This window comes from Mustela nigripes, chromosome 3 (assembly GCF_022355385.1).
Source record: "Mustela nigripes isolate SB6536 chromosome 3, MUSNIG.SB6536, whole genome shotgun sequence".
Taxonomy (NCBI): domain Eukaryota; kingdom Metazoa; phylum Chordata; class Mammalia; order Carnivora; family Mustelidae; genus Mustela; species Mustela nigripes.
In genome coordinates this window covers 25,917,490-25,931,366 of record NC_081559.1, presented here as the reverse complement: position 1 = coordinate 25,931,366, position 13,877 = coordinate 25,917,490, and the positions used below count along the sequence as shown (strand labels likewise).

The following is a 13,877-nucleotide window of genomic DNA, read 5'->3' as shown; positions in this document are numbered from 1 at the left end:
ATGCTGGAATTGCCACAGAGCCTCCCCTAGCTTCCTAGGAGAACCTAGGAAAGATCCCTGAGACTGTGGAACGGGGGAGCATTGGAAGCTTATCCTGTGCTCAAAGGGAGCAGCTGCTGAGTTCCAGGCAGCTCTTTGTCATTCTGACAACATGGATCTGGAAGTGCCAGAACTTTTTATTATTCTTCTTAAAGATTTATTTATTTTAGACATTGAGAGAGAGAGAGAGAGGGAAGGGAGGGGCAGAGGGAGAAAGGCTTCAAGTAGACTCCACATTGAGCGTGGAGCCTGACGAGGGGCTCAATCTCACTACCCTGGGATCATGACCTGAGCCGAAACCAAGAGTCAGGTGCTCAACCGACTGAGCCACCCACGTACCCCATAGAACTTTTGATTTTGAAGGGAAGATGAAAATCCAGATTCACAAATAAAATGTCCAAATTTTTATTTATTTTATGTTTTTAAAAGATTTTATTATTAGGGAGAGAGAGCGAGCGAGCACAAGCAGGGGGAGTGGGAGAGGGAGAAGCAGGCTCCCTGCAGAGGGGAGCCCGATGCAGGGCTCGATCCCAGCACCCTGGGATCATGACCTGAGCCGAAGGCAGAGGCTTAACCCACTGAGCCAGGTGCCCCACATTTTTAAGTGATAACTCACATTAAAAAAAATGTGTCAACTAGACAAAATATGTTTGTGGGCTGCAAATATACCGGGCACATTTACAAGATGGATGACTACTACATATCATTATTGTTATGTTGTCTGGTATGAACCAGAAACGAACCCACCATTGATGAGGAAGATGGAGTTGGGAAGCCGGTTGGGTTGTGTTTTAAGTTTGAAGGAATTCCTTGTTTACTACTGTTGCTTATTTTCTTTTTCACAAAGGATGAAACTGGTACAAATGTTAATAAAACAGAGGGTTTTAGTTTTCTACCTACTGAGGTACAAGGAACCCAAGATATTCTTGTATGATACAGTTTAGAAGCTCAAGCAAGGTATTAAGGAAAATCAGGCATTATGGTTTTCCTTGAGTAGCCATAGCCATGCTGGCAATGTCCCTATTTGGAATACCCTGAAAGATAAAAAATAATTTCAAAATAGTTGTGTGTGCTACCTCCATTCCCCTAGTGGTGTGAAATGCTGCAAATCACACTGTTTCCCCAAAATGAAAAAAAAAAAAAGTCAGAAAAGCAGTGTATGCAGAGCAAATAATGAAGCAAAGCCCAAACTTGAAGTTAGTTGCAGTAACAGAAGATGTAAAATGTGACATTATTGAAATAGAATAGAATGCACTTTCATTTGCAAAAGCTTCAAAAGCTAATTGAAAACAGACTTCCAGCAGAAGAAATAATGCATCTGCAGACCTCCAAGCAGTGGAAAACTTACTGCTCTTGTCTTCGAATGATGCCGTAAAATACTTTACATTTGAGAAATAGTGAACTTCTCAGAATCCTGACCCTGAATCATGATCGTTCTGTTCATTCCCATTAGACGGATTGTTCTTCACATAATCCACTCTGTTCTAGGGAGCTTACAATGGTTTATGAAATATCGATGCCTCTTAATTTTTTGTTTGGACACCTGATTTTAATCATATTGAATTTTCTTGTCCCCCAAGATGTCAATAACAATGAGAACAGCTCCAGGCACTGTTCAAGCAAGTTGCATGTATTAACTATGTCCTCTTCACAGCAACACAGTGAGGTAGGCACCATGATTATTTCTTTTGGAAGCGACTTGTTCGAGGCCACGGAGCTGAAAACATGGCAGCCGAGATTTGAATCTTGGCTTCGTGCATCTAGAGGCATTGTATATTGTGAACACCATGATTGAAATCATGAGAAGGGAATAGGTATTGTCTGCAATTTGATGTAGATTTAAAAATGGGTGAGCCACGTCTGCCCAAAGCCTATTTCTGTGACTTTTTGATGCTAGGAGACGAGAGCTGTGTTTGAGCATGAGGATCGTGACCTCATTTTAGGTAATGTTCTTGGTTGTACTGTAGCACACCTTTCCCTGGTGATGCTTTTTTGTGGGGATCGCAGCCAGTCAAGGCTCCTGTCCCAGGCTTCTGTTTTATCTTGTGCCCTTCTATCCCATCTCTGCTTTGGTTAATGTTCCCTGACTTCTGTGTTTTGATGTCCTTTCTGATGGTTCAGTAACAGCCAACATTTTTACTCTGCTAAAAAAGGCTTTTTATGTTTGTTTATGAAAAATAAATGCTAAAAGTCACATTGATCTTCTAAACACTTTTAAGCACTTTTCTGGTTCAAAACTGGTCATGTTTATTTGGTGGGATCAGTGATAGAAATTCTATGCCTATTTTTCTTAAGTCATTACATGCTCAGAAGTGTCCGTAGTTCTCATGACCTGTGCCTGCCTCTCCGTCACTGAGAGAGGTGGGATTTCTACACCGAGAGGATCCATGTGAACATCAGATGCTCGTGTGGCTGGAGTGATCCCATCGAAACCGTTCTCTGCCGGATTCTGGGGAGCCGTGAGATGGTATTATATTTTAAAACTGTAGACGCAAAAGCATGAAATGTTCCCAGTTTATAACTCGTTGGCTCTTCCTGCATGTCAGGATTCTGCTGGAAGAATGTTGCCAGGTATTGTAAACAGCTCATATAAAATGCCTAAAATAGCCACAGATCTTCCCAGGGGTTGTGGTAGTGTCTGGAGTATACACTTAGCCTGGCATAGCCCTGGTGCTGAAAAGAAAGAGAACACAGGAGTTGAGTGGAGTATCTGGTGGGAGGGTGTGAGGAAGCGAGAGGGAGGGTTGGGGACCGGCCACATCCCTGTGACACACAAGGAGCCCGGGATAGGCCACTGGGCTCTGCATGACAGTCTCCCCGGGTCTCCACACGTGGGCTGAGATGTGCCCCGGCAGGGTTGGCTGGCTTCTCTGTAAGTGCTGAACTTTGGCTCCTATTGGAAATGGGACTGCAAGCTCTAGGCCAAGCCCAGAAAGCGGAATAGTAGAAAATGAAAGCAGTTCTCTAGCTAATTCTGGGTTCCCCCAAAGGCCTTGTACTTGCAGAGCCCAGAGTGTGCGGATTGTGGAAGGTGGCCATACTCTATCTTATTTTGCTAGTGAATATTTGGGTTTGTGGGCAAGAGAATAAAAATTCTTACTAGGATCGGAGTTTCAAGTGGTCTTAGCCTCTGTTTTCTAGGCAATAATACTGAGTATTAACGCCGTGGGCTAAGCAGCCCGCTCCCCAGGCAGACTGAATCCTCACAGCAGCTCTGGGAGGGAGGCATTCAGATCCTTGAGATTAAGGACTTCGAGTCGTCTGTACAAGGTGCTGGAGGGAATGACTGGGAATTTGGGATCCCAGCTCAGTCTGGATGACCCCGAAGCCAGTGGAGACACTGCTTCCTTCTCTCCAGTGAGCTTAGAAAAAGCCTCAGTGGAATCCTTTGGGTCAAAGACAAACTTGCCAAACAGATGCTGACTTCCTGCTTCCAGTAGCTGCTCCAGTCTGTGTATTTGCTGACATCACACACCCTTTGCCTGCTGAATCACACAGTGACTCTCGTGTTTGCTCAGTATCAACATCTGTGCTGGCCACTAGATGTACTATCCTCCAGACGCTGTTGCTTTGGGACTGTTTTACACCCCAGGCCCCATTCCTGGCTTGAAAACCCACTGGACCACACCAGAAGACGTACTGTCTGGGAAGTTCCTTTCTGTTCTTCACCCACCGATCCTTTAAAAATATATATATGTATATATATAGATAGATAGATACATACATACACACACACATATACAGAACATGTATATATATATATATATATATATATATATACACACACACAAATATATATATATATACACACACACACACACACACACACAGAACTACAGACGTTTCTGAGCATGTAATGACTTTTATATATATATATATGCACAAGCATTTCTGGAGAGCAGTGTTAAGATGTTGTTTTCTTACAAGGTAGATAGCACACCAAAGCTGTATTTAAGGCAGCAGATTTAAAACAATAAATACTAGTGCAATTGCAGGGTCATAGGTATTTACCTCAAAGATACAGATGTAGTGAAAAGAAGGGCCATCTGTACCCCAATGTTTATAGCAGCAATGGCCACAGTTGCCAAACTGTGGAAAGAACCAAGATGCCCTTCAACGGACAAATGGATAAGGAAGATGTGGTCCATATACACTATGGAGTATTATGCCCCCATCAGAAAGGATGAATATCCAACTTTTGTAGCAACATGGACGGGACTGGAAGAAATGATGCTGAGTGAAATAAGTCAAGCAGAGAGAGTCAGTTATCATATGGTTTCACTTATTTGTGGAGCATAACAAATAGCATGGAGGACAAGGGAGTTAGAGAAGGGAGTTGAGGGAAATTGGAAGGGGAGGTGAACCATGAGAGACTATGGACTCTGAAAAACAATCTGAGGGTTTTGAAGGGGCGGGGGGGTGGGAGGTTGGGGTACCAGGTGCTGGGTATTAGGGCACGGATTGCATGGAGCACTGGGTGTGGTGCAAAAACAATGAATACTGTTATGCTGAAAATAAATAAAAAAATAGTTCTTTAGATTTTCAAAAGGCTGAAAAAAAAAACAATAAATGCTACAAAACTTGATGTATACAGGAAGTCATTGGATACATGGTAGGGTGTGAGGTGGTAGAAAACACAGGCTTTGAAATTAGATTTAGGGATAAAAGTTCTACTTTTCCATGTTTTAGCTAGATAACACTAAATAATTATTTAACCATAGGGGTATCATGCTAGTTATTGCCTACTTTGGGACCCAGTCACAGGGCTTAACTAAGAGGAAAAAGAGGCACTAATATCAAGCATGCAGGGCCAAAGATAGAAATTGGGGCTGCCCTAGACAAGCTGGGACATAGGATCACCTTTCTTTTTTGTATTGTAAAATACATAACATGTACCATTTTGGCCATTTTTAAAAAGATTTATTTAGTTATTTGAGGGAGAGAGAGAGAGAAAGTGAGCACAGGGGGAGGGGAAGAGAGAATCTGAAGCAGATTCTCCACTAAGCATGGAGACTACACAGGACTCAGTCTCATGACCCTGAGATCATGACCTGAGCTAAAACTGAGAGTCAGAGAGGCTCAACTGACTGAGCCTCTTTTAAGCTTAATCTTTTAAGATTATTTATTTATTTATTTGACACAGAGAGAGAGAGAGAGAGAGAGCGAGCAGGAACATAAGCAGGGGGAGTGGGAGAGGGAGAAGCAGGTTTCCCTCCAAGCAGAGAACCCAATGTGGGGCTTGATCCCAGGACCCTGGAATCCTGACCTGAGTCTAAGGCAGACACTTAACTAGATGCCCCCGTTTTAACCATTATGAAGCGCCACTTCAGCGATATAAGTACATTCACATCACTGAGTGACCATCACCACCATGCATCTTCTGGACTTTTTTATCTTCCCACCCTAAACTCCCTACCCATTAAACAATATTACCTCTTTACCTCCCTCCCTGCCCCTGGTAGCCACCATTCTACTTTCTCTCTCTGTGACTTGGACCACTGTAGATACCTTGTATTAGTGGGGTCGTACAAGATTTGACTCAGTATCAAATTTGGTTTTCGCTAGAACAAATGAGATCATCAGAGATGCCTGCCCGTCATCCGGTCAGGGTGCCTCCTGCGTGCATTACCAGGCTGTCACCACAGTCTTCTGATGTAGACAAACTGTTATTAAAAAGAGAGAGCCAGAGCTCTTTGGGACTTTCTGAAATCGTGTCATGCAGAAATGGGTTTCTGACTCAGTGTTCTATACAGTGGACTACAGAGTGGGGAAGGAAAGCCACCAGGTTCTGAGGATTTAGAGCAGACAGTTGAATGATTTTCTTTCTTATTTTATTTTATTTATTGATTAATTTTTTAAAGATTTACTTATTTATTTGAGAGAAAGAGAAAGGGAGGTAACTTGGGCTCGCGCACACAAGTAACCACACACCAACAGGTGGGGAGGCAGAGGAAGAGGGAGAAGGCGAGAAGGAGACTCCCTCTTGAGCACGCAGCCCTACACTGGCCGATCCCACCACCCTGAGACCATGACCTGAGCCGAAAACAATAGCTGGATGCTCAACCAGCAGAGCCACCAGGGTCCCCTGTCCTTTAATTAAATGTGAACTGGAATAAACTGGTGTTCAAATAAACTGATATCCATAGGACTTTGTAGAACATACACTGTCTAACTTATTTCCCTCTTAAGGGAAATAAGCCAATGTATGTATGATTATTTTTTCAAAGTCTAGACTATTCTCCTATACAAGATTTGTTTCAACAAAAGCTCAAATTCTGTGTTGATTTATTGGTTAATTTTGTTACAAATGATGTGTCCAATGTTGAATGAAGCAGGTTTGATTTGGAATTATAGGGTCAGTTATTCTATGTCTGAAAGGATATTTTGCTTTTTTTGTTTTGTTTTGTTTTAAGAGAGAGAATGAGCGTAGTGCATGTATGCTCGTAGTGCATGTATGCACGAGCAGGGGGGTTGGAGGGGCAGAGGGAGAGAGAGAATCTCAAGCAGGTCCCTGCTGAGTGGGGAGCCTGACTCGGGGATCGATCTCATGACCTTGAGATCATAACCTGAGCTGAAATCAAGAGTCACTTGCTTGACTTACTGAGCGACCCAAGTTCTTCAGCCTAATATTTTTAAGTCTTGATATTAATTTAGTGTTAACAATGTAGGAAAATTATTTTCTATTCTTCCTAGATCCCTCACCTCTCAACTCAGCATGAGAACTAACTGGTTGATACTTCCATTAGGTTACTTTCTCTTTTCATCATAAAAAGGACCCACTTCTAGGTTCACAGCTATTCTTAGGCCAGTGTGATGGGTGTGTATGTGGGGGAGGCTGGTTGGTTGTTCATGCAAACCACACAGGCTTGCAATACCATGGGTGGTGTCACTTCTGCCCAAGATCTGGTGATCAGCTTTGCAAGGTCTTTGAACTTGAATTTTTCAGGGCATCTAGAACTATCTGAACATAGAGAGTGTTCTTTGGAGAAGAACTATATGAGCATAGCTAGAGTTCTTTGGAGAAAGAAACAACAGAAACGGTTAGGCTGTCTATCTATCTATCTATTGAGAGATATTTATTTTAAGGAACTGGCTCACAGTTCTGAAGGCTTGGTAAATCCAAAAGCTGATAAGGGAGGCTGCAGGCTGGAGACTCAGGGAAGATTTGCAGTTTAAGTCCAAAGGCAGTCTGGTGGCAGAATTCCTTCTTGCATGAAGATTACTCATTGTTCTGTGAAAGCGTTCAAGTGATTGGTTTGGGTCCATCCAGGTTATGGAGGGTAATCTGCTTTACTGAGAATATGCCAATTAAAATATTAATCTCAGTCCCAGAATACCTTCACAGAAACATCGCGAATAAAGTTTGACCAACTATCTAGCTACTGTGGCCCAGGCAAGTTGACATATAAAATTACCCATCTAGGGGGGTTTTACTAACAGTTACCAAGTTCACAAGAGACTGTTGTATAAATCCAAATGCATATAACCATTGAGGGGGGCTATATACCTGAGTGGTCCCAGAAGTCTTTGCCCTATAATAAAATTCATAAGATAAATCAGTGACCAGACTAGAAAGTAGCTTGGTGGAAAGGAATCAGACTGTGAGAATGATGGCAAAGCACATTTATAGGGCACTTACTGTGTACTTGGTGCTGCTCTAAGTACGTTACATGCATTATGCTAACTACCCCCGTCCTCCTGGTGTGATCATGGTAACCTGGTACTTTCACCTCCACTATCAAATTATTCATGTCATTTGGTTAGGACACTTTGCCCCATGATGGTAGTAGATAGATATTTCTGAATACCACCCCAGGGTAGCAGTAATTTCAGGCACTGGACTCAGGCATGGATTTGGGAGGTCAGGCAGCAGAACGTAGAATCAAGAGAAATCCAGAATAATTTAATATCTCCAGACACTGTCGTCCAAATGAAGTGCACAGATGATTGCAAATAGAATTTAAGGCACTGCCAAGGCCCAGTGAGTCCTACCATCCCATCTTCTGCCCTGAGACCTCTTGACTGTCTTCTCAATCTCATCATGGTATCATCTCTACTGCCCATCGGTAGCTACAGTTCTGTGACTGAAGTCTAACTCATTTTCTTGCTTTATTGTTTAATATCTAAAGCTGCCCTTAGGGCACAGAAACCAATGAGGCTATTGAGTTTGGAGGAATCTCTGCCCAAACAGACTGTGGCAGCATTCAGGGAAGACCTGCATTTTTCTCTTGGCTGGGACACAAGTGAGCCCACGGGAAGTGGTTCCCCAGAATGGAATCCCTTGTGATCAGAATAGCGCCTCTGCTTCCTCATTTGTCATTCTGGCTCCATTCACCAGTTTGCAATCCTCTTTAAGGTGGAGTAGCCTCAATATTGAACATGAATTAAATCAGTTCCCTTGGCAGCTTTGCTGTAACAGTCCATCCTATGGATATTCTTACACCGTTAAACAGAGATATGTGGGCTTCACCACATTATTTTGAAAAGTGAAAAAGCTGGAAATAAAATAATCCAATGAAAGTACTAGTTACAAAATCAAGAGGGAGTGAATTATGCTCTGTTGCTAAGGGGGTAGGTATCCTGTCGTCCTGCTCGTAGAAGAGCTAAGGCTAATTATAGTTAGGAGACTTTCTGGAAGGTTACCTATCAGCTTGTTAGTCATGGTGACTTCTGGGGAGCAGAGGCACATGCAGAGAAAAGACTTGTGTCTTCTTGTAACTTCATGCTCTTGGTACTATTTGACAACAATTTTAGATCATATGCCTGTATCACTTCACAGATGCCTACTTCATGTCAAATCATCATTTCACAGCACACTTTATGGTGGCGGTTTCCCCGGGGTCTTTCTACACTGTTCTGGTTTGCTGTTGGGAGGGTGTGCTGGAGGAAGGGGAAGGGGAGGGAAGGGGGACCAGAGAATGGGAGTCAGTTTTGGAGGAGCAGGAGCAAACTCTGAGCAGTCCTGCCAGAACAGGCTGGGGCAGACCATGCGGGAGCAATCAGTCCCTTTTTATCTTTCCAGCATTGTCAGATCCTTCTGCTCAATCAGGCTCCTTCTCTGGAGCTCCCTTCCCCTCCACCTGCCTGCCGCAGTTGGTAATTAACAGGGCTTTATTTTTGGCTTCTTCACCTCCCGCTTCCCCCCTCAACCACGCCTGTCCCCGCTCCTTCCTTTGGTTGGGTTTGCTCATCTCAGAATAACCGAAAATGGCTCTTAATTGCATGGCGCCTGTGCGGGTCCGGGCTGCTTGGCCGTCCCGTCAGGAATGCACTCATCTCTGGAATTTCTGCAAGATTTCTGAAGAACTTTGCTTACGAGCCACTTGTCTGGCTTTCTGGTTTTGACTGAACTCATAGTGAAAATGGAGTTCCGGTGGGGGCCAGAGCTCCTGCTTCTCTGACTTAAAATCCCCAGAGTGTTCTAGAAGGAACCTCCCTATAAAACCACCCTTTACTCTGGAAGCCCCAGCCCTAGCTACCTGGTTACACAGGATCAGGCTGTTTCCAGCACAGTAGTGAGTGGGGCCCTTGGATGGTTTTGCAATAGAGGAGGCAGGCCCCGGGGCTCAGGCATGCAAATGGGGGACGCCCTCTTGAACTGTTCGTTACGTCTCATGACACATTAGTTGAGGTAGAACCGGGCCCAAGCTCTTACGCCACGTTGTTGCCATCACTAAATGAAAGAACTTGGAGCACATTTCAACAGACCAGAGTCAAAATTAACCTTGTTCCTTCTTCCATAAATAATGTTTCGCGGTCAGTGGCCACAAGCATGTGGGAGAAGTGCTTTGGGGCCACAGGCTGCCAGTCGTAGCTGTGGAATGAAGTCTTTCAACCAAGAACCAGAAGATCAGGTGCTCTAGCAGACCAACCAGGCCCGATGTTGAGCAAGGGATGAGGGAGGAGCGTAGCAGGAGTAAGTCTTTCCGGAGCACAACCAGAATATTTTTGTTCAGTTGTAGAGCTGAATGTACTCCAGTCTGTTTGAGCTGACTTGCTGATTTTCTTTTCTTTTTCCTTTCCTTCCTTTTTTTTTTTTCTTTTCTTTTTTTCCTTTCATTCCCCTCCCCCTTTTTTATTGGTGCCAGCTTTGATGAATTTCCCAGAAAATTTTGAAACCAAGTCCGTGTGACAATGAAAGTCCAGTGCAGTTGAATTTACTAACCACAGGCCACGCTTCATGGCTGAGACCTTTCATCCATGAGCCCTGGGCTCTGTCCTAGGCTGTCACAGACAGTCTGGGAGATTCTGAGGGAGCTAGAAGTAGAAATGGCAACAGCTTGTAAGAAGAGAGACCTTCAGACCAAGGACTGCTCAAGCATGGTTCTCTCCACCCAAGCGTGACAACATGCAGAAATTAATTCTGAGATGCCCTCTGTCGTCTTACACCGTGTATGCTGTTATCTGTGTAAAGTTATAAAAGTTTTGGCATTTTTTCTCATGGGAAGTCACTGTAGTACGTCTCTTCAGGCCAAAGTTTGGAATGGGTTGCGTAATGAGTGGGGATGAAGTGGGGACATTTGTAGCCAGCAGGACGGGCAGCCCTCCCCTTCCGAATGCTTCCCTGTGCTCTGGGCCCCTCTTCACTTCTGGGGGCCCCTCCAGGTTCACCTCGTGTCATCTTCTTGGCTGTGCCCCCTGGCGTTGGCTCCTCTCCAGGCCTGGCTGTCACCCACTGAGTATCCCATGCCTAACATTTTTTTTCCCCTTCTTTCTACCCAATTAAACATCCATTTATTCCGCATAGGCTCTGCTCAGCCACAAGTTAAAGAGAAGCGGGTATTAGGAGAAAACCAGAGGAATTCAAGTGAAGCGTGTGAATGATTTGAAAGGAGAACTTGGGAACCCAAATGCATCACAACTGGTGAAAACGAAGGAGAAGAGAGGTGTTCTGAGCAGAGAGGTCTGCTCTGCTAAGTGCTATTTGTGGGGCTTCCTGGTGTCCATGCTCACCGTCACTGTGGTTTACGATCTTTCCTGAACTGGGCTTGGAGCAGCCTCGCCACCTTGGAAATGCTGCCAAAGCTTGGGATGCAGAATCCCTGGGTGGAGGCCAAGGCACCAGAGGAACCAGATGGCTCCTTGTCTCAGAGGGTTTTGCGGGACTCAGGAGCCGACTTGGGATGGGGTGAACGCTGGCGTGAGCCAGCAGGCAGCAAGGAGCAGAGCTCTAAGTTGCACAGGAGCCCGGCTAGCTGACTGGGGGTGCCCTGGCGTCTTTGCCATCTGATCGGTGTTGGGTAAGGCAGGGCATTTGAGAAACGATCTCCTGTCCGGCTGGCAGAACCTGGGCTGATGTTCAAACACTGACTGTCCTTCATCCCACTTGCTCCACCTGTTCCTGTGCCCTCGTTTTGAAAGTTTTTTCTTCTCTTTTTTTCTCCTGCTTCCGATCCCTTCTGACTCTGCAGCCACTGAATGCGTAGAGCAGGGCTGTGCAAGCCCTTGCCTAGGAGGGGAAGCAAGCAGACCTCTGAGCTTTCGTCCGCATATCATTCCTTCCGCTTGCTCAGAACACACTCCCTGGCCGCCTCTGCTTTCTGTTATGTAAAGGTCTCAGCTGACACAGGCTGGGTTCTGGTCCTCCAGAGGAACTGGCTCAGGCCCAGATGTATCCAGGCCTTTGACTGCCAAGTGTTTGAAAACAAGGCTTTTTACGGACACCTTAGTCTTCACCTTAACATTTTATTCCAGGACATAGTATTTCTCTTTTTACCTGTTTTATTTATTTATTTTAATTTATTTTTAAAAGATGTTATTTATCTTAGAGACAGAGAGAGAGGCCGGCAGAGGGAGAGGGAGAAACAAGCTCCCCCCTGCGCAGGGAGCCTGATTCAAGACTCCATCCCAGCACCCCGGGGTTTATGACCCGAGCCAAAGGCAGACGCTTAACAACTGAGCCACCCAGGAGCCCCAATCTTCTTACCGGTTTTAAAGTGACATTTAATAGAAAACACCTTTGGGCACATGGAAACTGGAGAGAGTACATACTGAATGACCTGTTTCAGAAGGATGATTTTCTATGGAACTTCTGCCTCCAAGAGTGGAGAGCAGTTGACATTGTTGTTTTTCAAAATCCTGGCAAATATCCCTTCTTGTAAGGACAGGGCCCACCTAATAACTTCATTTTTAACTTGGCTACCCTCCTCACCATCTCCAAATAGGGTCACAGCCTGACGTGCTGGGGGTCTGGACTCCAATGCAGGGAGTTTGGGGGCGTGTGCAATTCAGCCCATAAAGGTAGGCAGACCACTGATCGGATTATAAATCGCTGTTTCTTTTGGTGGACAGACGTAGCTCCTGTGGCCATAGCCATAAACAAAGCGCCTGCCCTCAGGGGCAGAAGGAAGACCCATGACAGATACATACAAAGTAGGTTGTGATGAGCACTTCGAAGAAAAATAAGACAAGAGACAGAAAGCCACTCTGGGCTGGGAACGGAGGCCTGAAGGAGGGGAAGGCGTGAGCTTTGTGGAGAATGTGCCAGGCAGAGGGGATGGTGGAGGTGCGAAGGCTCCAGGCAGCAAGGAGCATGGTAGCTGCCAAGGACAGTGAGGCCTGTGGGGTCGCAGCCGGGGGAGGCAAGGAAGGGGCTCTTGCTGTGGCGCTGGGAAGCCAGCAAGGACCAGAGCAGGAATGCACACTGGGCCATGCAATGGGGAGTGGGGGAGGGGGGGCGGATTTTGAATTTTGTTCTAAGAGAAATGAGGAACACTTCCTAACTAAACAAGTAAAACTTGCTTACTTATTTGTCCTTGTGCAAGGTTTGTTCCTTCCCTCTCGCCCCTGTCATTCCCATTCTGGGAAGCTCATGGCAGAGGCTTAACTGACTGAGCCACCCAGGCTCTTCTCCATGGATCTCTTGATCTCTGGGAGCCAAGGCACTGCCTGCCTGTTTTCCTGGACTGTCTTTTCAAGGGTGCTTACATAGTGAACAGCCCTGGGAGATGTAGGTAGGTAGTTCTCTCTCCAGAGAAAAGAACAGGCAGACCTGTTTTTCGTTATAACAGGTTCCCTGGGTTCAGGGTACCTTTCCCTCGGGTAAGTGTGTAATGTAGCCTACTGCACATGCGCAGATCATCTGACTGCCCCTCCCCCTCATTACTGCTTTGTAATCGGAGCTTAGAGCACCTCCATGAAACTTGCTGAACCGTGGTGGCTGGGTCCTTTGTCTCCTCCCAAGAGTCTGGTGGTTTTTTGCCGTGTCTCATGCCACTTGTGAAACTGTGGCAGGAGGACTTGTTACCTTGTAAGGGATTCAAGTTTCAGATGCTTCACAATTCTCAACTACCTGAAGAATAGCTTCTGTGTAGGCATCATGACGGAGACCTTGACCTTGGGCCGATGCTTTGGCGATGTCTGTGGTTTTTCAACTTCTTATTTTTATTTTTATTTATTTATTTTTAAAGATTTTATTTATTTATTTGACAGACAGAGATCACAAGTAGGCAGAGAGGCAGGCATAGAGAGAGGAGGAAGCAGGCTCCCCACCTAGCAGAAAGCCCGATGTGGGGCGCAATCCCAGGACCCTGGATTATGACCCGAGCCGAAGGCAGAGGCTTTAACTCACTGAGCCACCCAGGCGCCCCTCAACTTCTTTTTAAAATCAAGTCACAACTCTTCTCCCCTCACCCCCCTCAATGAATCTATCAGGAAACTGACATAATTAAAACATCTCTGGTAGAAGATTTCCTATCTCCCACAGCCCCCTGCCCTTGCATCTTTGGAAGAGTAAGGCAACATGATTTCAAAAACACTGTTGAGCTTCTAAAAATCCCCTTTAAAAGTCAAATCTGATATCTGGGAGCAATAATACATTCTTATCAGAAGTCTGATAA

The 13,877-nt window shown here is 45.3% G+C and overlaps 1 protein-coding gene across 1 annotated transcript in view; it reads left to right on the top strand.

The window, feature by feature from the left end:
- MREG (melanoregulin) overlaps nucleotides 1-13,877 on the top strand; it is a 60,641-nt gene that overhangs the window by 21,277 nt on the left and 25,487 nt on the right. The window lies entirely within an intron of this gene.